Raw genomic sequence first — 26,769 nt, forward strand, 5'->3', positions numbered from 1 at the left:
GCCACGCTTGAACTGAGAAAAAGTCCCCTTAAATGCGGATTGAATTTATTTTTATGTAATCTTTTTTAGCAGGTCTACAATAGCTATATTTTAAGGAAATAATGTCGTTCAATCATCTAATATCTATTACATTTTAACATATGTGTTGAAAGTTGTATTTGTCAATGCGTAACAGCACATCAAGTGCCATATACACGGATCAGCCACAAAATTAAAACCACCACTAATAACCACTGATATTGTGTAGCTCCCCATCTTGCTGCCAACACAGCTCTGACCCGTCGAGGCTTGGACTCCACAAGACCTCTGAAGGTGTCCTGTTGTATCTGGCACCAAGACGTTAGCAGCAGATCCTTTAAGACCTGCAAGTTGCGAGGTGGAGCCTCCATGGATCAGGCTTGTTGTTCCAGCACATCCCACAGATGCTCCATCAGATCTGACCCTAACCCCGGCCATCCACATGATGTTGAAGAAAACGTGATTCATCAGATCAACACCTTCTTCTATTGCTCCATGATCCAGTTCTGACGCTCACATGCACATTGTAGGCACTTTTGGCAGTGGACAGGGGTCAGCATTGGCACTCTGACCGGGCTGCAGCTACACAGCCCCATACACAGCAAGCTGTGATGCACTTGTGTGTTCTGACACCTTTCTATCATAGCAGCGTTAACCTTTTCAGCAATTTGTGCTACACAAGCTCTTCTGTGGGATCGGACCAGACGAGCTAGACTTCGCTCCCCACACCCATCCGTGACCCTGTCGCTGGTTCACCGGTTGTCCTTCCTCGGACCACATTTGGTCGGTACTAATGACCACTACTAAGAATGGCGCTAGGCGGCTTTCTGAGAGAATGCCGGGTGCTGCTGACCTTTTGAAACGCCTCACAACTTAACTTGTTGTTGATGTAGTCTACAACAACTATAGAGATGAGTGGTGAGGTTAGCCGAGAAGAAGAGAGCAGCTTCTTTTCGGACTTGAACCTTTGACAACTGCACTGGGAGGCAGCATCTGAACCCACCACAGTCCTGCTGGGTTCCAGCTTCTCTGAGATGATGGATTTTCGCCGCTGCCCCTAAAATGCTCTGTGCACACCACTGCACCACACTTATTTTACGTCAGGGTATTGGTACTTATTAAAAGGTCTATGTAATTCTGGCACCATAGATAGACAGATAGACAGACAGACAGACAGACAGACAGACAGACAGACAGACAGACAGACAGACAGACAGACTGACTGACTGACAGATTGACAGATTGACAGATAGATAGATACATAGATAGATATAATCTTTTTTGTATTTTGTGAATGAGCAAAGGAATTAGTCCATAACCTGTCTATATTGTATATATACCAATCAGGTATGAAACAGAAATCGTCCATGAAAGATGAACAATAACAAAAATAAAAATATATAACAAACAAGAAGTAAAAAAATACCTTTATCCTCAATAAGTGGTCACAATGTACATATGATGGAGTTGACAGTATAGAATATGTGTATAATTTTTAACTTAATCTCCTTAATTAGATTTGGAATTATATATTGATGAGGCACTAGAAAAATAGTGTTCAAATGTTTTCTATTAAAATTATGATTTAACAACAAAAATGTATTTGTTATTATTATTATCATAATTATTATTATTGGTATTATTATTATTATTATTATTATAATTTATATAAGGGTAGTAACAGGGGTCTCTGCTCAGCCTGTGAGTCACTGGTTGCGAACAAAACGAACAAATGACTCTTTTGCTTGAGTGAATCCCGACTCCTAAGTCATCTAATGTCGTGTTTAGAATAGTATTTAATATATATTCATAATCTTTTTCTTGTCCCATTGTCTTCTTCTAACTGAGTGAAGATCGATCAATCACTGAAAAGAGCTCCCTCTAAATAGTTTTTGTTCGGTAGCCACGCTTGCATGAAGTGAGGTGGAGAAGGGGCCCCACACTGGTCCTGCCTCGGGCCCCAAAGAGACCGCCCCTGATCTCATTACAGGTAATGTAATGAGATCCTTCTACAATTGGAATGAAATACTATTTGAATGTCGCGCCTCTCGGGTCATTTTGGGATGAGGGCATCAGCTAAAAGCATTGCTCGTGAACGTTAATGCTCTTTGAAAGTCCCCTTTTTACTTTTCCATCTCGAGGAGTGGCACGGGGCAATTTTGCAGAAATGCAAATGACTTCGAGCAAACTTTTTTTTTATTTGTTCGTTTTGCAAGGCTTTGGATTTTCCTCTCCAATTCAATTAGGTTAATTTCATTTATTTTACTGTGGAGGCTTTTTACTATCTCGCCATTTAATCCGGGGAATGAATGTGTTCAGAAGTGTTGGTTCGCCTCGTAAAATTGTTCCGCGCTTTGCAAAACTACGTCAGGTTGATTAACAATAGTCTGCAGAGCTTGGGAAAGAACCTTTGCCTTCAAAACTGCGACGACCGCAAACGTAATCATTTCAACTTTTATAGTCAATAGAAGTCGAGAATAGCACTCTCTTTAACTGGAGAGTTTATGGAAACATACAAACAATTTGTTATTTTAATGACTTGATTTATTTTTCGTCACTAGAACATAATTCTCAAGTTTTTTTTTCCAGTACCTGAGAGCTAAGGGGTTAATGTGACTGTAATAAAGGGCTACGCAAATAAAATGTACAGAATGATTGCGGTTATACAGCACATGCTGCATTTACATAACTACAGATAATAAATAACTGTAACTAGGTATAATTTAAAAACGTCATGTTTGGGAACGATTTAACCGCAGTAACAGCTGAGAGGCTATTTTAAAAGCTGTCTGGCCATTCAAAGGTACAGATTTAAAAAATAAAAAATAAAGGTGAATGGGGCCGTTCTGCTTGAAGGCACTGAGGCTGGACAAATCAGTAATTCTGACTTTTCAATTAAATGATCTTTACCTTGATGACCTCTTGATTTCCCTCAAATCTGAGTTTATTTGTCAAAGCACCTTGGAGACTCTTTAAGCCAAGGACCTTGAAATTAAATGGACAATCATGCACCTCATTATTGTGTAGAAATTATAATAAAATATAAATGTCCTATAATTTTCCCCAAGTCTCAATATAGCAGCTTTCTACCATTGCCATGATACTTTATAACAGCGATAACAGCCTCTCCACCACCTGCTTTTCCAGGCTTTTTCGCTCCGCCGTCTTGGAGGAGTGACCATGCCCGCTGGGCTCAATCAGGGGATGCAAGCCCACGTCCATCGCTGATGAAAAGACCGCGGCTACCCCCACTGAGTAGCCAAATAATTATTTCACATGTTCCACAGGTAATAAATGGTGGAGAACTGCCGATAACAGCGACTCTCGCCTCATTAGAGACTTTGAATTACAGGGAGTTCAAACACCTCTCACAGCTTCTTCTTGTCCATTTGAAGTCGGGTGGTGGTGGTGGTGGGGGTGGGGGCGTGGGAGGGGTTGCGGGTCTCGCTAATCCCAGAAAACCTTAATGGGAGCGTATCAAACATGCACACTCACACAAAATGTGAAATGCGGAATCACACGTGACTCATTGGTCGAAGAGTTTTAAAACCCTGGAGTTTGAAAAGGGGTTTCCAAGCCATGGAAGCTATAAGCACGAGGTTAACTTTACCCAGGGATGGAATGTGTCTTGCCGAGATATGTGGTCATGGTGTTAAAACAAGTGCTTATACTTGGACCCGTTTAAAAAAAAGTACTTTTTTACTTTGGACTCAATGGACTGAAGAACCATTGAGCTTGAGATAGACCATCACCGTCATTTCTCAAGGACCGGGCTCATGGGTTGCTCTTTGCATGTGAAGAATTGTCTCAAAAGCCGCCGTAGCCAAGGTCCTTCATCCTCCAGTGAAGGTTCTGGAAGCAGAGCGGTCCTCTAGCAATTGGAGGGTTGCTAGTTCAATCTCTCAGCTCTCAACAAAACAAGTCAAAGTCTCTGTGAACAAGACACCTAACCTCCGAGTGCTCCCGTCAAGCCGGTTGGGGCCTTCATTGACCCGTTACACTCAGTGAACTCCATGCTGGATACTGCGCGGCATATTTCCGTGCCGTAAGTACAGTTTCCTTGGCTACTTATTCCAATGACTGAAAATAAGGTCTAGGTTGAAAAAGAACGGGGTTTTCCTTCAACACGGCAACCAGAAGCAGTCGCAGCCAGAGACTTGGGTGACGATTCATCATCTCGCTCAAGGATTACAATTAGACGTTCTGTGGGAATTTAACCGGTGATGTTTTGGTCGCTGGGTTGCTGTCATCAAGCGCTGGGTGACCCTTACACCTGAACGCTAAACCCACGCATGTATTTTGATTCATGGCCTGGGTCCGGGCAGGGATATTGGCTGTGTGTTGGTAACGGGGAAAACGTTGCACGAACAGCTCAGGGGATTCGGTGCATATGGAACATCTTGGTCTGTCTTTGTCCCCTGGCTGCGTCAAATGGTTTAGTTCCTCGTTTACAAGGATGAGGAAGGGAGGTGTGACCCTTGCCGATGATGGACAGCTGGCTCGCTTTCAGCGCCGTCTCCACTCCAACGCAGCAGCGGTAGCCCACCCAGGAAACTCTCCCTGCTGCCAATAAGTCATAAGGCGGCAAACTCAGCACAGAGGCCAGAAAAACAATAAACTCTTCACATCAAAGTGGCACGAGGACCTGATGCCTTATTGTCATTACAAACCGAATAGTGACATCACGCTAAAATCATTCACAGTTACTGCCTTAATAATGGAACACACATTGAGCTTTTGAAGCTTGGTTTGTCTGATGATATGATTTGCCACGGGAAGTGTCAGGATTTTTCTACCATGATGTGTCTGTTGTCATTAAATAGTTTAATAAAGACCAGGTGTTTTTGTAAATTTGTCTTAAATGTGTTGATGCTATTAATATGCCATATGTTTTTTTTTCTAATCAAAAATGTCTATTTTACCGATATCATAATTTGTCCATTGATTTTTTCCCGCTGTGGTTTATCTGTGTGTGCAACTGAATTAAATGACAACTGCACTTACCATTTTATATGATTGGACTACACTCTAATGTTGCTAATCTGTGAATAAATTTGCTATGAAAAGCTTACAGCCATGATGACATGTGCAGGTGATAAACAGTTATTTGCAGCGCCCGAGTGCGGCAGATCTGCCTGCCACACGCGTTTTCAGGGCCCTCCGACACAGGCGATGGGGTTGAAAACATACCAGTTTATTGTAGAGAGTGGGCTAGGTGGAACAAGCCCCAGAGCAGATGGACACGTGTCATGACAAGGGCTCCTCCCTGTGTGTGTGTGGGGATGGGGGTTTTACCTGTTGCTTCTAAGACCAATCAACGAGCAACAGGCGTACAGCCACACTGATCCTGGACCCAATCACCTAGACCCAAGACAGGTGTGGCTGCTCAAACCACACCATCCCAACAACATACTTCGATATGGCTTATTTGTTAGAACTGACTTATCTTCTATAACTAACATTTATAAAACACACAATACACAAATCAAGTGGAAAAGCTGACTCCAAATCAACTGCACCGAGACAATCTCTCCACTTATTGTGTGCAGCCTTTTAACACAATGTCCATTTACTACACTCTCCTCTCCACTCTTCCTCTACTGCCACGTTCCCTTCTCTCACCCCAGCCCTATCCCATAACTCCACATCCAGCTCTTGCTGCGACGGGCTGGGTGAATCGGGCCCTGAATACGCTCCGTCCCCCCCTGGACTCCACACCCACTCCATCATATCTGGAGCTGGGAAAACAGGACCTGGCAACCTGATATCTGGAGTCTCGGCTGCTGCGCTGCTCTCCATGGGTTCACCCCCGAACGTACGTCCAGGCCCCATCATTCATAGCAAGCAGCCAAGGCGGGGAGTAATGCCATCCATTACCGTGGAGGAAGAGGAGTAGAGAAGAGGAAGAGAGGAGGAATGATGGTAGTAGCTATGTAGGACAGAGGTCTGGAGAGAGGAGGTGGAGGAGGAGGAGGTGGAGGAGGAGGAGGTGGAGGGGATCCTAGAGGCCTCTGCTTACCATACATAGTTGCCGTCATATTCGTTGCAGTGCGGTGACAGAAGGTGTTAAAAGGAATTCACAGACTTCTAGGATTTTTAGATGACCCCAGTTTGCTCAAATATCGGGGTTCATCTGTATGCATGCACGATAAGTAATTTTCAAAGTTTAATTGTCACAAGCACATGCACACCAACACTTTTATATATAGAATGACAGTGAAACGTTGTTTTTTTCTCTGCATGCGACATAACGTTGATTATTGTCACTGTTACTTGTCGGCCCTCAAAACAGTTATTATGATTATTTAGTTCATGAACTTATTGAAGGCTTGTGGTCAGTGGCGTAAGTACCAACGGTGCTGCACCAGGGTTCAGTGGCTGCTAGGGGCCCCATCCCATGATGAGCACGGAGTGAAGCGGAACAAATATCATGAAAATATTTATATCAAAAAAATGTATATTTTTTCAGTATAGATATAAATGTGTTAATAATACAATACCAGATATATATGATGCTGAACACACCTAGTTATGGTGTGGTAACATCACTATTGTGTGTGTGTGTATGTGTGCGTGTGCGTGTGCGTGTGTGTGTGTGTGTGTGTGTGTGTGTGTGTGTGTGCGTGTGTGTGCGTGTGTGTGTGTGTGTGTGTGTGGCCGGCGTTTCCTACAGGCGACATAGGCGTCCACCTAGAGCGCCATCCCAAGGAGGGAGCGATCGGGATGCAATTTGTGCCTCTGTCTCCCTCTCCACCGGCAATGGAGAGGGAGCGAACAAGGCGCAACTTGCGCCTGCAATCTCCGCTGCGCATCCCTGTGCCCCGTTCCTCTAACTAAACAAAATAAATACATTGCGATTTTACTTCAGATATATTTAATTTTACTCAGTTTTCCTGTAGAATGAAACAACTTATAGAACACAAACAGAGCGCCTTGAGCGGCAAGGTGGCTGGAGCCGACCCTGTGTGGGTGTGTGGGTCTGAGTGTCCAATAAATATTTGCACTGGGGCCTATCACCTTCATGTTGCGCTACTGCTGGTGGTCTTAAAAAAACTGGTCCCTTGCGTTCGAGTACAAGCTATGAAAGCTTTAGCTGTAATGTAGGGTCGTGTTGGTGAAAAGAGGTACATTTGCTGGGACTTTAAGTATAAAGCTCAAGAAAAGCAACAACATGATGAAAAAGATCCTTTATAAAATGACCCCACCCCACCCCAACACACACACACACACACACACACACACACACACACACACACACACGCACACACACACACGCACACACACACACACACACACACACACACACACATTCACAATTCAGACCAGGTGCATGCTGGGAGTTGGTGAGTTGTCTGTTTTTATTTATATCGTCTGGGAGGAGAGGTGGGGAAAGTTGAGCCACATACTGCGACACCATCACCACCCAGTTTAGGAGACAGCTGCACCTGCTGGGAGCCCCCCTGGCACGAAAGGGCTCATCCTCCTGTTGTGTGTGTGTGTGTGTGTGTGTGTGTGTGTGTGTGTGTGTGTGTGTGTGTGTGTGTGTGTGTGTGTGTGTGTGTGTGTGTGTGTGTGTGTGTGTGTGTGTGTGTGTGTGTGTGCGTGTGTGTAGGGGTGTGTATATATATCCACAAACACACAAACAGATGCACACCTACTCAACTTCCCTCTCTCTCTTTTTGCCTCTCTCTCTCTCACTGTGATACAATTTCTCTATGATTCATAATCCCAACTGCGGACAGATTAGGGAGAGCCGTATTATTGATATTACTATGAATTATATTCTGAATCTATGCTCCAGCAGTGGAACCGGGACAAGCAGGTTGAAGAACAGTTTCTACCCACAGGCAGTGCGCCTACTGAACTGTTAATCGCTCAATTACTGGACTTATAATTGCACTAGGAACTGGGCTACATTGCACGCAGGCACTCTCACAATCTTTCAAAGATTCTCTGAATTTTGAAGCCTAACGCTCCGGAAAACCAACTTCGGCATAATATACCGAGCAGATATTAGTGAAAAAATGAACAAATTTGACCCAAAATATTCAGTTGGTCTTGATTAACTGACACGTCACACGTCTCTTTTACAGTAAGACGCTTTATGGCGTCATCATATTATTTACCATCAATACAGATTCCGAACGAGAAGGTCCAGTAGGAGTTTTTGGTCTTTACTATCGATTTACGTGTTTATATAGCATCTTACCTGGTAGATGTCAGTAGATCTGTTCAATTTTTATTTTATATCCGTGGTCCACATTACTTTGCCGGATAATCTTCAGCACATCCCCCGAAAACACTCAAATGTGCGATTCAGTGATGCGTTCAAGATCCAGCAAGGCATTGGAAAAATAGGAGCCCTGCAATGGTAATTACCCACAGAAATATCACAAAGTTTATCGTATTTCATGGAAACGGAGCTTGCTAAATATGTAATCAAACTTGAAAACTCAACTGAACTTTACAAACAAATTACATGAATTAGACTGCTGTGTATACACAACATCTACCGTCAGGCTCTGAATGTACTTTAATGCAACAAGGGAAGTTATAACAAAAACAAGATATAGATTAAAATAAAAAATAAAATACGTTTTTGTAATAAACGTCATGTATAAATATTTGTAAACTGTAATGAAAAGGCAGAAAGTGTTTTTGTGATCTTGACAAATTATTCCATGATAATTCTAATTGCAAATTAATGTTAAAGTTACATAAATGTTACAAGGTGTCACAAAAAGTAATCTATTCAACTGAATTTCACAATTGTACATTACTAACATAAAAAGCACAATAAAGTAGTAATTTCAAAAACATGTATACAACATATCTTAAGAAATTAAGAAATTACTGTTAAATAATAATGATGCATGTTTATTAACTATTTTGGCTAATGCATGCGCAATTATTAAGCAGGGATCGTGGTGTGCAATTGTTGATTCGCGTGCAAGGAACAAAATTGGGCTGAAAGAGTATGACTCACCCAGTGGTTCTGTAGCTCACTACAAGAACACTGAATCCGTCTGTCCTCCTTTCTCTAATGGTAATAATAAATTCTGCCAAACCGATATTTGAAATCACCAGACTGCAGACAGATGTTATTGACACACAACGACACCGAGTAAGCGAAGCTTGCAAACCACCTCGTGAAAAAACAGACGAAAGACTTGAATTCCATCCCAAAGTCACTGGAACTAAAATGTCAACAAAAAAAAACCTCACTCATTTACTGTCACTACTCACCGTACCGAAAATATTTTCGAAAATTAAGACATAAAAAATAAATCTATTAACAGAGAAGAATACTAAAGATAATAAAGATACTGAAACTAAATCCAACGTGTGTCATGAAGAACGACAACAAACAAATTAAAATTTAATAACAAATTCATATTCACTACAAATGTCCAAAGAAAAGGACAAAAATCTATGAATACTTCAAATATTGTGGAGACATCTAAAGATGAATAAAAAAACATTTTAGTCAATGAATACAGCAATACTAACTTTCCATTCCTGCCTTTGACAATACATCAACAAAAGAAACGTGGTTTAAAAAGTAACATTTCACATTCAAATAATATTTTTAAAATAGAGAAAGCCATAGCAATGAGCGATCTTGTGATGGTAATTGCCTCTTTGGGGCATTATCATTTGCAATAAGTGAAAACGATTTAGACTTATGGTAGTGTAACACATGAAAGAAAGGGTACAATTTATACAGCAGGTATTTAAGACATGACTGGTTATCTGTTGAAATTACAAATATCACAAAATTTATGAAATTTGTTGGAAGATGGGCTACTGACGTTGAAATGCAAGCAGCAGCAAATGCACTAGGTGTACATAAATGAATATACATTTCAAACTGTGGTTTTGATGTGCAATATTAATGCACATCAAAACCACAGTTTGAAACGGAAATTGGAATTTACTTGAAACAGACTGATTAATGTAGTTGTTTATGAAGTTGTTACATGTGTTAATTATGTCGAACAAATTTGGGCCGTTTTTGGCTCATTTCTGCTCTGAATTACTCTACCGTACAATTTACAAACAACACTAAACTGTAAACTCAGCTATTTAGAACTGGTATTTAGAACTGACCTATCTCACACAACACTGATGTCGCATTAAAAGTTAGAATCAATGGTTGACGTCTGGTTGACATGGAAATGGAAACGTAATGACGTGAAAGTTGTATTTGTGGAATTACATGGACCTAACTACAATAAGTTTATAAGTTCGGCAGATTTCACTGTATTACAAAAAAAAATAAAAGTAACACGTGCCTAAAACAAATAAACTGCCCGTGTATTGCTGCCTGCAGCTATATTTATACTTTATCGATATATTGCTTCGACCTTATTGTTATAATTTATTATGCTATTTTCATTGCTGTACTTCACTTTGTCACTTGGTCACATTTTTTGCACCGTCGGCCATAGTTTTGATAACTTTTACTTTGTCTTTTACTTTAGCGGTTTATAAGTGATACCGCAGGAGTAAATGAGGATCAAGCATTCCGTTGTACTTGTGACATTTGCCAATAAAGCATCATGGATCTTGAATCCTGAACGTGCATTACTGTGCACGGAGCGGAGAACAGAACGCTGGTTCCTCTGATTGGCCGTCACCGGCGCTTAACTCTTTGCTCCCTGATCAACTCGCCTCTTCCTCTCAAAGGTTCGTTCCCGACTATGAAAAAAAAAAAAAAAAAAAAAAAAGGCAGCAAATCAAACCCAAAAACACGTCGCGATACAGATCTAGTCCCCGTCGGCTGGGGTGGAGTTACATAGGCCAAACAGAAAAAAATGTTGTTGATTCTTTTCCTCTTTTTTTTTTTTTTTCTCCTCTGGTGTGGGCAGGGCAGGTATGCGTTTGCAGTACATTTCAAAAAAATGTCAAATGTCAAAAAAAATAATAAAAAGGCAATTACCTGTCTGGACCGCTCCATTCCGGGACCAAATGGGCTCCATCCCCATTCCCAGATGCGGGCGGCGGGAAGGGGAGGGGGAAGGGAGGGGGACTGTTTATTTGTTATACCTCTGTGGAAACCCCTCTTTGGAGATCCCCGCCGCCTTTGATTCCCCCGGTGATTCTGTGAAAGCCAAAGCGTTTTCTTAGTCAATTAAAGGGCCAAGACGGTCGAACAATAAACACGCGGCGGCAGGACAGGCTAATAATTTCTGAATCAGGTATTTATTTAAAGCTTCGGGGGCTCGGGGGCCGGGCCGTGGGGTTATTTGCGCGATCAAAAAGCCTTTTTTTTTTTCTCTCCGCTATTCGGTCCCACGGAGCTTTCAAGTGGGACCACATTTAAATAAATATGGAAAGGAGCGGACTGAACTTTTTTCAAATCACTCACAGATGATGGAGACCGGTGCTGATAGTGGCTTCTGGCGTGGGAGAACCCACGCGTGAGCTGCCGGGAAAGGGATGGATGGAACTTTTAATTGTCTAAGACTGGGCTCGGTGGGCTGGAGCTGGGAGAGGCCAATTACAAGACGGGAGGAAACAGTGAGGGATTGTCTGTGGAAAGAGGCCACGGCTTTCCGGTGGGTTTCCAGTGTGTGTGTGTGTGTGTGTGTGTGTGTGTGTGTGTGTCTGTGTGTGTGTGTATGCATGTATGGGATATGTGTTTCTGTGCGTACATCCATATGGAAGTGCCTTTTATTGGTATCTGAATGTGTGTTCTGTGGCTCTTGTGTCTGCATGTTCAGGTATGGGATACGCTCTTCTGCATTCACATCTGCATGGAAGCGCCTTGTTATTGGCACATTTATGTGCGTGTGTGTGTGTGTATGTGTGTGTGTGTGTGTGTGTGTGTGTGTGTGTGTATGTGTGTGTGTGTGCCCATACATGTGAGAATCCCTATGTGAGTGTGTGTGTGTGTGTAAGCGTGTGTGTCCGTGTGTGTGTGCGTGCGCACGCGTGCGTGTGCGTGTGTGTGTGAGAAAGCGCACGTTGCCTCCACTTGGCGTATCTGGTTACGTCTTGCAATGTTTCTCATACAGTAATGACTTTTTGTGTGTGTGTGTGTGTGTGTGTGTGTGTGTGTGTGTGTGTGTGTGTGTGTGTGTGTGTGTGTGTGTGTGTGTGTGTGTGGTTTTTTTTTTTCGTTTTTTTTCTTTCCACCACATTGAAAAGCTCTGGCCACGGCAAAAGAATCTCCAGATTGAAATCAGACCCAGAACGCGCTGGACGGACTTGGAAGGAAAAGAAAGAAAGGAAAAAAAAAAAAAAAAAAAAAAAACATGGAGAAACCCACTCTCCGGGTTGTGTGACTTATGTGGTGCTTGGATTTCACCCGTTGTTTTAAGTCGTCAAAACAGCGTTCGGGGCAGGACGGCGACCGCGGTCGCCGCTGTTATGATGGAAGTCAGCGAGGTGAAGCCGTGCGTGTGAGGTCGGTGTCCTCGTAGCATGTCACTATTCTCATCCTGCTCGTTCCATTTAATTTGCCGAATTTTGAAACACTCGTCTTTCCCCGACTCGGATCTACGACGGCGAAACCCCGGGGTTTGTCCATTACTCCCCGTTTGAAATCCTGTGAATCATGTCGCGTTCGAATACCTGAACATGTTCCCACTCTTCACTTAGCTCCCACTCCGAAATCCAGCCCCGAAATTCTGCGGCCAAAACCAACAGAACCTACACCACCCCCAAAATATGTTTCCCCTCCTCCAGCTTGCTTGCTTGGCTTTGGGTCCTGTAGTCGTCTGCTCCGTCGGGCTGGAGGTTCCAGTAAAATCTCTAAATCACTGCTAAATAAGCAGCACCGGCTCTGAGCGGTCAGAGTGATTTTTGTCAAATGGAATCACGAGTTTCTCTGGAATTCATTGATTTTAACGTTCGGTGTGAAAACATAGCACAACCTGGATAACTTTATTGACAACGCCGTAGACAGGTTCTCTATGTGGTGGATTTTCCACAACGATTTTGAAGGAATTTATTCAAGATTCAAAAATTCAAAAGATGTATTTGTCAGATACACATACCTACTGTGCTGTAGAACATGCAGTGAAATGCTTTTTTGGCAAAAACTCCAGAGACTGTGCTGAGCCAAATTGTAAAAAAATAAGAAAAATAAGAAAAAAAATTTATAGAATTTAAAAAAATACGGAAATATAAAAGGCATACATCTAATTTAACATATGCATTAAAGTCAAAATGATAACCTTAGTAATGGAGCAATGTCATTTTGCTTTGGTACCAGACAAAAAATAATTCACAGCACTATGGTATTTTTATTTTTTTGTATTTTCTCAGTGAAAAGGATCAGACAAAGTAGCTCTGATCCTGAATCCGCTTTTAATTCCTATTTTGTGTTCTGCGGTATCGTCATTATGTTCTGCTCTGCTGCAGTGAATCACTTTGACTGTTGAATGCAGACAGACTGTGTTATGTAACCATAACATCAATATATCTAGAGCGCCATAACTCTACCTATTAAACAGAACTAAAAAATGGACCTTTTGTAAAATAAATAAATAAAATAAAATAGACCTATTACCTGTGTTAAATAATTAAATAATTAATGGAAAGTTATTGACCATGAATATATAATTTAATATGTTTTAAAGCTCTTTTTTATATCCACTGCTAGTAAATAAACTCACCGTGCCTGTTTTATACCTGCTGTCCCCCAGTCGATGCCAAGCACGGGGAAAGTAAGCAAGCGCATTTTACGAGTCATGTATTAAAAATTGTTCCATTAAAGTAAATAATGAGCTCCTTGAGGTTTGTGAGCTGAGGCTGCGGTGCATCTCACCAGCAGCCATTTTGCCCTAATAACGCAGGCGAGGTCCCCTGAGGTCTCCTGGATTCCTCAAAGACACAACTACAGTATCAAGCTGTTTTCACCACGTGTGTGTGTGTGTGTGTGTGTGTGTGTGTGTGTGTGTGTGTGTGTGTGTGTGTGTGTGTGTGTGTGTGTGTGTGTGTGTGTGTGTGTGTGTGTGTGTGTGTGTGTGTGTCTGTCTGTGTGTGTGTCTGTCTGTGTGTGTGTGTGTGTGTGTGTGTGTTATATTAAGCAGATCTACAGTATATTTATTTATGGATGCAAGCATGCGTATAAGTATATGTGTATTTGTGCCTGCATACTTGATGTGCATGCATATATACTGTATACTGTACACCTGAGGCTGTGAGTGTGCACATGCATATGTGGGTGACAGAGAGCTGCTGTCACACAAACTATACTAACAGAACACACATACATGTATGCATGCACGTGCACGTGTGCACGTTTGGCAGCTCTCACATAATCTGGCTCTTCCTTTTCGTTGTTGCTGATACTGTAGTGGTCCCCAGAAAGTTCTCTATCCCCAAATGGATATGAAAAGAAGAAGGTGTGTGAAGGTGGACCTCGTATGTGCTGTAAACCTAAAAACTGGACCTCACAAGTGTTGAACAGAACAACAATGTTTTTACATTAAATTGAAGTATTTGTGTTTGTTTTGCAGGGATTACATGTCTAACTGTGGGACCGTGGGAAAGAGTGGCTCCTCACAATTGACCAAAAATCAGGTGGTCCCCGCAATTCGCAAAAGCTAAGGAGCATTTTGTCTGTGCCATTCTGTCTGTTCCAAAGCTAATTTGAAACATGTTTACACTATACAGTCTTTCATAGTCGGACATCGGGAGCACCGAGACAAATCCCGCCGGGCCGTTCACTCTGTGGGCCGCCTGAGCAGCCCATCATACAAAATCAGGAGTGAGAGAGATCAGAGAGATCCGCGACCACGACCCACTTTGATCACCAGGGCGGGTGCGTTATCGAAGTGGGCCGACGGCGCGCACCTCCCCACCCCTCCCAAATCCCAACAGTCGACGCGTGAACAGGTGATGACCATGACGGTCATGACCATGACCAAGCCGGTCAAAATGGACAAAAATCCAAGTTAAAAGAGGAGAGGCGGGGCTGAAAAGGCTAGAGGTGAAGTAGAATGAAGGTACTTCAAGCTGATGCTACAACTTGCATGAAGATAAGGGATTGTGGCATTTTCGCCTACCACGCACCACCCAAGTGGGGTGTTCCGGGACCTCCGGCACAGAGACACAGAAGACGGGGTTGTAAACACCAGTTTATTGAAGAGAGAGGGCAAGTTGGAAAAATCCCAGAAGCAGATGGACACATGTCATGGCACAGGCTCCTATCCTGAGTGAGTGTGGGGATGGGGGTTTTTACCTGCTGCTCGTTAGACCGAGCAGCCAGCAACAGGTATGCAGCCACTCTGATCCCAGTCACCCAGATCCAGGACAGGTGTGGCTGCTCAAACCACACCATCCCCACACCACAGTGATGTTTGCGAGCACTAACAGCTGCAGCACTTGTTTTTTCAAGTTGCCATGGATTTTTTTCAAAGGTAGCACCGTTGCATTCAAGGCCTGTCGGAAACGCTACCATGCCGCCTTCAAGAGTCGGAAAGGAATTTAGATATTATTTATAATTTATGGACTAGCAATACCCTAGCACTGGTACAATATATATATATACATATTCTTCTAAAAAAAAAAAAAAAGTGGCACGGTGGCGCAGTGCATTGCACTGTCCTGGGTTCGATTCCCGCCTGGGGCGCTGTTGGCACCGTGCTCCGGCGGGTTATCTCCCAAATAGGAGCCTTTCTGTGTGGAGTTTGCATGTTCTCCCCGTGCTCACATGGGGTTTCCTCCACCTCACGTCAGTAAGGACCCCCACAAAAAACATGCACACATCATCGTCTGACCAGCGATGGACACTTATCACCTGGTCCCCGGGCGCGTCCACGTATGCTGCCCACTGCTCCTGGCTGTGGCCCCGGAGGAAGGACAAGCCAGGATGGGTCAAAAGCAGAGGATCCATTTCACCGCCCACCATCCAAAGCATGTGCATGTGTGTGTGTGTGTGTGCAAGCATGTGTTGTAGTGTGGTGTGCTGTGTGACAAATAAAGATTGTTTTCTTCTTCTATATATATACAGGCTGCTGTTTGTTTTTTTAAATATGTTTTTATTGTTTATAGACCAGCAATACCCAGGCCTCAGGTCTGTACCTGAGCAGCAGGCCAAAAAAAATGTACAGCACTTAATTTTTGTTCAATTTTATATATTATTTAGAGTCTGTTTGTTTATTTAAATATTATGTATTATTTAACTGCACTTTTGAAGTACAAATGTGTACAGTCAGTACCGGATGTTTGTTATTATTTATTGTTTATGGGCCTGCCCTCAAGAGTAAGTCCTTCAAGTTTCAAGATCAAAGTGATCAAATTAGCAATGGTGTCATCTGACTTATTTCCTGTGGTGAAATTGTACAAAATACAAAATTGTACAAAATTATACAACCTGTTCAAATTTAGACATTCATGAAACACTGACTGCCTGAATCTATCATGGTATCCTCACAGTGGTGGCCTGCTGGCAACAAACCTTTCACCTGCTCTTAAAATAGCTCAGTTTTAGTGTTACAGTAACAAAGAGTTATGCTTGTAGGTGGTGGTATCAGGGGCTGGTGTGTTTGTATGTGTGTCGATGGGGCGTGGGTGGTGGAATATCTGCGTGCTGCTTGTGGTGAGCTGGTCTGCGCAAAAAAACTCCAGGGCCATTTTTTTAGTCCCAGTCCATCCCTGCTTCTACAAATTACCCAGAATGTAGTGATTGCTTAGTGCATTTTGGGGTTACCGTACACATTTTCTACGAGAGCACAAACAAGATAATGCTAAAAGAAAAGAGGTTGAGCAGGAAAAAAATGGAAATAGTTTGAAGAACTGGTAAAAAAAACTGGAAAGTGGTGGTGGCGGTGAATTCTTGATTCATCATTTGATGAACAATGGCGATTTTATAATGTGGTGAGAAATGTTTGGAACGCAAAGACGAAATACAAGCACCCCTCTGCAAACGCACACACAAATTCAACCATGCATGCAAACGGGTTGGAATTTGTGCTTCCTCTCCTCCGGCCGAGTCCCCCCCCTTCCGTTCTGGCCCTGGGCGAGCTCCAGTCCGACTCCAGGCGATGCAATCCTGCCCGGGGCTCCGCAGAGAGGAAGCCCCCCACCCCTTCTGAACCACCACGGCAGCTCTGGTAGAATTCAGGAGACCTGACGGCAGAATGAAAGACAATCAAGCAACGGAAGCGTTCAAACATAAAGTAAATGATTCATCACGGCCTTATAGTGAACCGTCCTTCATCACATGGGGTCCGCCAGGGGTTTTGAGCGAATGCTGTTATCTGACCACGCACCCACACGGGAGCACCTCAAAACCCTGGATGATAAAAAGGGGAGAAAATGGGGGCAACCTGTTTTATTTGCCATTTTTTGTTTTGATGCAAGACTCGCGAACGACTTGTCGGTTTGCGAACAAATCTTAGGATTTTGGGGCAAAAAGAGGATTTTGTTTCGTCGGCGACTCCATAGCCTCAGCCGGGTACGTAGCCGGCTTCCACTGAGTCTCGCCTCTTGATTCGCGGGCAAAGACCCGCGAGCTGTGAGCCCGACATGCTCAGCTGAGGGTTTTGAGTGAGTGGGCGAGCGAAGGTGAGTGAATCCCCCAAACCGAAAAATAATGACTGAGAATGGAACGAATGCGGAGCAAAGGTCAAGACTTTCGGCATAATCCACGTCGCAGGCCACCCATGTGCTCGTTGCATTCCGCCAAAATTAATGGCTGGGACAGGATCAAAAGGTCCTTGTGGGAACTCCGTTCGACGGCTCGCAGCCAAACTCTTCCCATTCCCGGCCATTGCTCGGCAAGCCCTCCCTCGCTCGCCCCGCGTTACGTCAGCCGAGTCCAAACGGATGGAGGGTCGGAAAAACCAAACTCATCTTTTTACCGAGTGAGTCGGGAAGAACCGAGTCCCGTCGCTGCATTGTGGTCAGTCACTCAGATGCTTTCGCTGTGACGCCGCGTTGACGGCAAAAACTGAAAATGTTAGATCCGCAATTTGCGTCCTCGTATATTTGTCGGATGGAAATGTTTTGAATTACCTATCAAACAGAATGAAAACTGAGGGCTGTAATGTAATGTAATAAAAAAAAAGTACTACAAAGCCGCAGCACAATCAACTTCAACCATAACACGAAAATCCCACTTTGATTTGTTTTGTTTCCCTCTCATGCACACTCTCTGCTCTCTCTCCTTCCATATGTGTTTCCATTTTTCATCTCTTAATATCCCCCCTCTCTCTCTCTGCTCTCCCTCTCTCTCTCTCTCTCTCTCTCTCTCTCTCTCTCTCGCTCGCTCGCTCTCTCTCTATTCCCTCACTTTCATTCTTTCATATTTAGTTTCAATCAATTTAGGACTGGTCTCGCCGTCTCTCCTAAACTAATCCCACTCACAGGGATTACATTTTTATGCTTTTCACTAGCACACACTCACCCCTCTCCAAAAAGTCATGAGTTACACACATTTTAGTGGCACCAGTGGCACTAAAAAAGATAGTTTTTCACTCCATGTTTCTTGGCCGAGGTTCGGAAATGGAGGGGGGGGGGGAAGGCCTTGGGAGGTGTTTGTGGTTGTGGTGGTGAAGGTAAATGTCAATGCATTCATAGGACACACACACACGCAAGCACACGCACACGCGCACACACACACACTCTCATGCACACGCACACACGTACACACACACACACACACACACACACAAACCAATGAGATATATACAAATATGTTGAAATGTAACATTGCGACAAATATATACCACCCCCAGTCCCAAATTCTTCAAAAATACAAAAAAAAATACATTTAAAATAAAGGGTCACATATGGCACAGAAAGCCAACCTTTAGATGCTACACAAGAGAAACTTGTCTCTTACTTAAAGGTATGAACATGCCAGCACAAACAACAAATAAATAAAAAATACCACATGCGCACACACGCGCACACACACACACACACACACACACACACACACACACACACACACACACACACACACACACACACACACACACTGACACATATAGAGCTGTTGCTCCAAGCCACTTTCTTGACTCTGAGACACCTAATACTGAGGTGTACCTTTTGAAAAACACAACACATGCACGGGTCTCAATACATGCACACACACACACACACACACACACACACACACACACACACACACACACACACACACACACACACACACACACACACACACATGCACACACACACATATGCACACAGACACAGGCATACACACACACACTCGTGCACACACAAATATGAGCGCACTGACCTTCACCACACCACACATACAAACATCACTTCAGCAGCCACCTCTACTGTGCCTCAGGGCGGGGGAGAGAGAGAGAGAGAGAGAGAGAGAGAGAGAGAGAGAGAGAGTGTGTGTAAATATGGAGGGACGGAGGGATGGAGGGTCACACACACTTAAACACACGGAAGGGGAAACAAAATCCAATATTCCCACAGGAAGCGTTGCAACTCGCTGGACTCTTCGGGAAACCTGAGCAAGACTTGTGGCTGTTCTCTTTTATGTTTGTTCCTTTTTTTTTTTTCTCGAGCAAATATCTGCGCTCTGCAGCATCATTTGTCTCGATCTAATGCCAATAAACATACGTTCGGTCTTTTAAAACACAAGTATTTGCATGGCAGACGTCAACAAACCCACATGTAGGTAAACATTGGTATTTAAATGCACTGCATCTGAAAATGATGATAGTGACGAGACGAGACGAGACGAGAATATGAGAAATACCTTTATGAGTAAAGGCAAATCTTCGATTTCTCAAATAAGGTTAAATCGACTTAAGTTTAACTGTAAAACAGTGAAACTCTAAAATGTCTCAATTTTGTCCCAAATTTGACGTTTAGAATAATCTGCTTCCTGGCCCGATAACATGTTCTACCGATGCCGTGACGTTTGGTCCGTCCAATTACGACATATCCAGTTTTGGGATTTGCTGCGTCTCCAACTTTGGGTTTGGGGTGTAAGTCTGTTTCCCTCCAGCCCTTAACCTCTTTACCAAGTTCCATAACATGACAGAGAATTGCCGTGGATTCAAAGACATACTTTCCCTTTGAGGCGACACCATCTATCACATCTATCAACTGCATTAGCTATGATACAAACAGCCAGTTCTAGTTCTAGTTCCAATATTAACCTGCTAGTAAGGTAAAAGCATATTAGTAAAATATGAACTATCTTTTTACGGATTAGGGATGAGGTCAAAGAAGTCACCGTGTAACATTGTAAAAGAAATTCCCACCAACAACAGAGTGCACACACAGAAACACACACTCGCACACGCAAACACATACTGCTAGTTTTAACTTTAAAGGTCAACTTTAGAAATCCAAGGAGTTACAAGGTTCATGCAGGGAACATGTGCTGTGCACGCACTTAAACACATGCACTTCATCTGTCATCCACACACACACTCATTTTCTCAGGGTCTCGCGGGGGCAGTTTAGATGGTCTCTGCTCCGCTACTGTCTGTTTCACATTAAACATGCACTGTCCTTCACCCCCACACACACATATGTGCGCAGGCACACACACACACACACACACACACACACGCGCGCGCGCACGCGCACACACACACACACACACACGCCATAGACCAAACACGCACACTTACACACTAGGGATATGCAATACCATTTCTTTTATAATTTGTGTCCTTAAAATACAGTGATATGGGATTTCCTCACAATACAGCATATGCCTGTCACGCTTAAAAGTTGTGAGCGTTACATTGACATAAATACGTAAAGACATAGAATGTCAGTCAATATATTAAATCTCCATAAATTTTGTGTCGATTTCCATTGCATGAAGGCACAGAGCTCTCTTCAAGATTTGGGGTTTGAAATATACATCTGTATGTACTGTGTATATATATATATATATATATATATATATATATATATATATATATATATATATATATATGTATGTATATCTGTTTATGGAAATGAGAAGAGATTTTGTATTTCATATTGTATATCAAGTTTGGAAATACGGTAGTAATTTAGTAGTAGTAGTTATTTGAACGAAATAATTTATTTTTTCACACCTTCTAAACATGTATGCTGGTGAATGGTGTGTACCAAGGCTCTTAGTAAGGGATGCTGAGACCTAGGCTTTGTTTTCTCAACCCAATGTTCCCTCATCCCTCTGATCCCTCAACCCAATGTTTCCTCATCCCTATGTTCCCTCAAACCAATGTTCCCTCAACCCAATGTCCCCTCAAACAAATGTTCCCTCAACTCAAGGTTCCCTCAAAAAAATGTTCCCTCATCCCTATGTTCCCTCAAACCAATGTTCCCTCATCCATATGATCCCTCAAACCAGTGTTCCCTCATCCTTATAAGCCTTCATGCCTATGATCCCTCTACCCAATGTTCCCTCATCCCTATGATCCCTCAAACCAATGTTCCCTCAACCCCATTTATTCCCTCATCCCTATGATCCCTCATGACCTATGATCCCTCTCCCCCATGTTCCCCCATCCTTATGATCCCTCTACCCACTGCTCCTTCATCCCTATGTTACCTCAAACCAATGTTCCCTCAACTCAATGTTCCCTTAAACCAATATTCCCTCATCCCTATGGTCCCTCATGACCTATGATCCCTCTAACCAATGTCCCTCATCCTTATGATTCCTCAAGCCAATGTTCCCTCATCCCTACGATCCCTCAAACCAATGTTCCTCAAACCAATGATCCCTCAAACCAATGATCAATCTACCTAATGTGTTCTCGCCCCTGTTTCCTTTATTGCGTTCTACTGGGAACACCGAGATCAATGAAAATAGCATGAAGAGATGAGACATGAACTATAACAAGGGGGAACGTAGGACCTACATTTGTGTTGAAGGAACATAGGGAGATTGTGTGCATTCCTATCAGTCTTCCAGCCGTCCTGGCCCCGGCAGCATGGGTATGATGTATGAGGGCTACAGGGAGGGAGCGCACGGTGACTGCTGACCAGGCAGACACTGTGACATGCTGAACGGGAAGAGCTTGCGGGGAGAACATCAGGTATCAGGTCCGCAGGCTGGGGTAGCGGCCATAGCTGCTCCCCCAGCCGTCATCAGTTAGCATCAGAGAAGCAGATGACAGCCTCCTGCCAGGACGTGGGGAGCAGGGGGAGATGGATTTCACTCAGACGTGGTAAGTATGGGGAAACTTTAAAGATGGCCTTCTGCTACAGGACATGCACACACTGATGGATACGTGTGCAAAAAAACACATGTGCATAGGTGCACATGCTTACTGTACACATGTGCACAGAGGCATGGTGTCAGTGTTTTTTAAGGCTTTTTTTGATGTAACCTTTTGACGCTAGTTGACTCAGTGGCTTGATACTGTCACCTGCACAGAAATTGAAAGCAAAGACCAAACCAAAAACGAGGAAAGCTCTCACATAATGAGAACTTTACTTTTTTTTCTGGTTTGGTCGTTTGCTGGCTTATGTCTGTTTAAAGATACAAGGTTCCTTTGAACAACTGCTAATAAACCCACAAACCCGTGAGCTATGCAGACATGTAAACTCACACAGACTCGGCATGATCTGCACACACACACATTGGAAGAACACGTCCTTAAACACATGGGGTGGCTTCACACACACACACGCACACACGCGCACACACACACACACACACACACACACACACGCGCGCACACACACACACACACACACACACACACACACACAGACACACACACACACACACACACACACACACATTTAAAAGCTGAGGTTCAACTCTGCCCTCATGCACTTTAAGTAGCCGAGCATCTGCTTTGTGCCATTTGGCTGAGCCACAGACATCTGATCCGATCTGCTAAAGTAGGTCTGGACTTACAGTCCCCAACGCCAAGCGCTGCACCCGCCGCAGACATCTCTCAGCTGCTCTAAACTAGTTTGAATCAGAACAAAACATAAACACTTTACACCAGAGGTGGCCAACCTGCGGCTCATAGACCCCCCAGCGCGTGGCCCAGCTATGGATGATGGAGAAAGTTTGGTTTGTGGAATGTTTTACTACATATTCAATATGTATTTACAATACAGTTAACATGTATTAAATGTTGAATATATTAAAAACATTTAATTTATATATATATATACACACTTTTGAGATATTGGTCAACTAGTTTAATTAAATATAAAGCTTTTGTACCTTTTTGGGATACTAAGCCACTCTCCTCTAACAATAACATGCTTCTTATTCTATTAAAATGAGATGTAAGACCTGTGACTTTAATTAGAAGGGATTTTTATGCAAAAATGTTGTCTTTTGAAACGGAACTGCTCTCTGTTGTTTTATGTACCAGTCCTGTCACAACACCAGCATCTGTTGGTTCCTGTAACGGTTCTTCAGTGTGGGAACCATGGCTTTCGGGGGAGCTACATTTTTATCGCCGAGGGGGCGGCTCAAAAGAGTTGACTTAGCTGTGACTGTTGCTGCAAAGAAACATCCATGGCTGCAGGCACGTAGGCCTACTTGCTTTATGTCAGCAGTCAGCACATCTGATATTTAATAATCAGTGAATGACCACATCGAACCTCCACACGGGTACCAAAACTAAACATCACAGTATGATCCAATACGACCAACTAAAGCGGGGCACAGTACACTCTGCGGGGTGATGTACTATATTCTATAGTTTATCAGCACAAATGGGTCGAATAGCAAAACAGCCCATGAACACACAAACGTACGGCAATGAAATTAAAAGCGGAGCACGCCAGGCTGTCTCCAAGGGAAGTCCTCATCAACAACGGTTAGGGTTACCCATCACCTGCAGATGCCAGCGTCACGTATCAACAAACCAGCCTTTAACAACACACACACACACACACACAGACACACACACACACACACACACACACACACACACACACACACACACACACACACACACACACACACATACACGCATGAGCATTGAATCCAATATTTTACGAGCAAGCTTCCACGTTTTCTTTTTGACGTATCTGACCGTACGCTGACTACTAAAACAGAGAAGTGTGACAGCAAATTCGGCGCGTAGGCTTGTGACGTGGTGATGGATAGCGTGCATGCCGGTGTCTTTATTGAAGTGAATTAATGATGAATCCCCCCCCCCCCCCCCGCATGAATCATACATCGATAATAGCCTCATTTGATGCATGATCCTTGATGATGAAGATAGAGAAAAATAGAAATCCATGGCAAAAAAAAGAGCATATTGTCAGTATTTTTCAGACCCCCACCCCAAAATTTCACAAATCATGTTTTCAGGGGAGCTCGTGTGTTATAAAGAGGAGCCCTCCCCGGCGCCCCTGAGGCCGCGGCGTCCCTCCGTGTAGTAACTGTTCTTAATACCCGCAACGGAAACAGACGCCGAGAAACACGCGAAGATGAGCGGGAATAAATGCAAAGAGATGGAAACAAGGTGGAGGAAAAAAAAAAAACAGCGAGGAGGGAGAGAGAGGGTGAGGGTGAGGGTGAGGGTCGGGGCAGACAAACGGGGTCATGTGTCAAAATAGAGCAGGACATGATCAGAGAGACTAAAAGAGAGAGAGAGAGCCATAGAGACATAATAAAATGAGAGAGAGAGGGAGAGAGAGCGAGAGAGAGAGAGACAGGGAGAGAGAGAGAGAGAGAGAGAGAGAGAGAGCAAGTCACAGATGAATGGATTCGTCTAAGCCCTCCAGGTAGCCAGTCAGCCCTTTTTGAGGTTACACATATCACTTGTGGGAGAAATTCAATATGGAAGAAAGAAAAAAAAAACGATAACTGAGACGCACTGTCAACCCCGGCGCACAATGTCGGATAAGCATCAGAGCGAAAGGAGGCAGAGCAGGTAATGGAGACTGGGTCTCGTTTCCTTTGAAAGCTTTATCTACCCATTTCATTTTCGCCAGGTCGAGAGGGAGGAATCTGGGATGCGGACGGATTTTACATTACCTTTGGAATTCCAAAACAAATATATCCCGTCAACTGCACTGTGATAAGAACAACCAGCGGCCGACGGCCTGATGCCGTCTCCGTAACCTCGGGAAACACACACGACAGATCGTTTCGACTGTAGAACAGTTTACATTTCCGAGTCAACAATAGAGCAACGCCTCTGGAACTTGTGGAGTGTTTAGTGCCTTGCTCAACGGCACACGGACAGCGCAGAGGCTTAAAGGAACATCCGAAGGCAGTTTTTTTTAATTCACACCTCATCTTTCGTCGGGAGGCGCCCCCAATGATGGTTGTCCTCGGGAATCTTCTAAAGAGCGCCGGTCTACTGGGTAGTACACTGTACTGGGTAGTACGCCGGCAGGAAATAGCACCGCTCTGCAGGAAGGGATGAAGAAAATGAATATAACGATCGCCTTTCAGAAAACGTTTTTTTTTTTCAGCGACTTGGCTGACGGTAAAATGTTACGGCCAAGACCACGGTGTAGGTAGCGAGGGCTTATTCGCCTTTTTGTGTGAATCAGCACGGGACACAAATCAGTTTTTTTTTTCAGCGGCGTGCATAACACAACGGCCAAAAATCCTCAAAAGAAAATCAAAATGCGCCCTTATGCCATTTGTATGCGGTTCCAAATCCTATATATAGATAACTTTTAATGTTTGGGCGCAATTTAAGAAACAATCTCGGCATCGTCACGAATCGAAGAGATGTCGCGACGGACGAGCCGACTACGAGACGTAACCGGACGCGCGTCATTGCGTCCCCTCTTCTTCCCCTCGCAGATTGAGGGACTGGGCTGGCGGAGGATTTCTGAAAGGAAAGAGCGACGGAGACACGTGGAGGAGGGCGAGCTACGAAAACCCGGAGGGAGAACTGGGCTTCAGCCCACACCCCGCCCCCCCCCCCTCCTCGCGGTGACCTTTCCGGTGGACACAGCAGTGGGAGACGAGATAGCTCTGAAAGCACCAGCTCCAATAGCAGGCCCAAGACATATAGTGCTGCTGCTGCAGAGAGGCACGCACACGCAAACAAAACACAGTATATACGGTAAAAAAATACAGTAAATGATTTCGAATAATATTTTATGCATCGAGTATGCATCGCTTAATAGTGTGTCCTTGATTTCATTGTTTACTATTCATCTTTATTCGTTGGGTAAAACTTTCCCGTTTCCTGTTTGGCCCGTTTTTAACCAAACATTCTTTGTAAGTTCAAACCAAAAGCTTTTGCTCTGAAATCAAAATGAACTGTATTTTTTATTTTTTTTTTCACTATTTCTTTTCTTTGAGTACAACATTCCATTATTCCTCCAACCCTCTGAGGGCCGTGCTCTGGCCGTGCCCTGTTTCTCTCTCTCACCGTGGACTCCTCTGGGAGGGAAGATGGGGAGCGATAGTGGAAGAGAGAGAGAGAGAGAGAGAGAGAGAGAGAGAGAGAGAGAGATAGAGGGGCGGATGGGGTGGATGCAGGAGTCAGCGGATGAGCACGGTGCCCGGAGGCAAAAAAAAAACAAAAAACGAGTAGGTTTTCAAGAAAAGTGTCACCCAAGCCGCCGGTCTCTGTCTCTCCTTTTCGGCGCCGCTAATCCTCTCCGATCCCCCTCGGCCGATGCGATGCCCCGCCGGGCCCAACAGGAGCCGGGGAACCGTCGGGGGTGGGGGATCTTATCGCCGGAGAAGTGATTGGGTTCCACTACAGAGGGGAGCGCTCCCTGTTTTCACGGGCCAGGAGAGCCGTCATTGTCCGGGGCAGGTGCGGCGGATCAGAGCGTCACCTCTGTGCTGAGTGGAGGTGTGTATGTGTGTGTGTGTGTGTGTGTGTGTGTGTGTGTATGTATGTACGTGCGTGT

This window comes from Zeus faber, assembly GCF_960531495.2.
Source record: "Zeus faber genome assembly, chromosome: 16".
Lineage (NCBI taxonomy): Eukaryota > Metazoa > Chordata > Actinopteri > Zeiformes > Zeidae > Zeus > Zeus faber.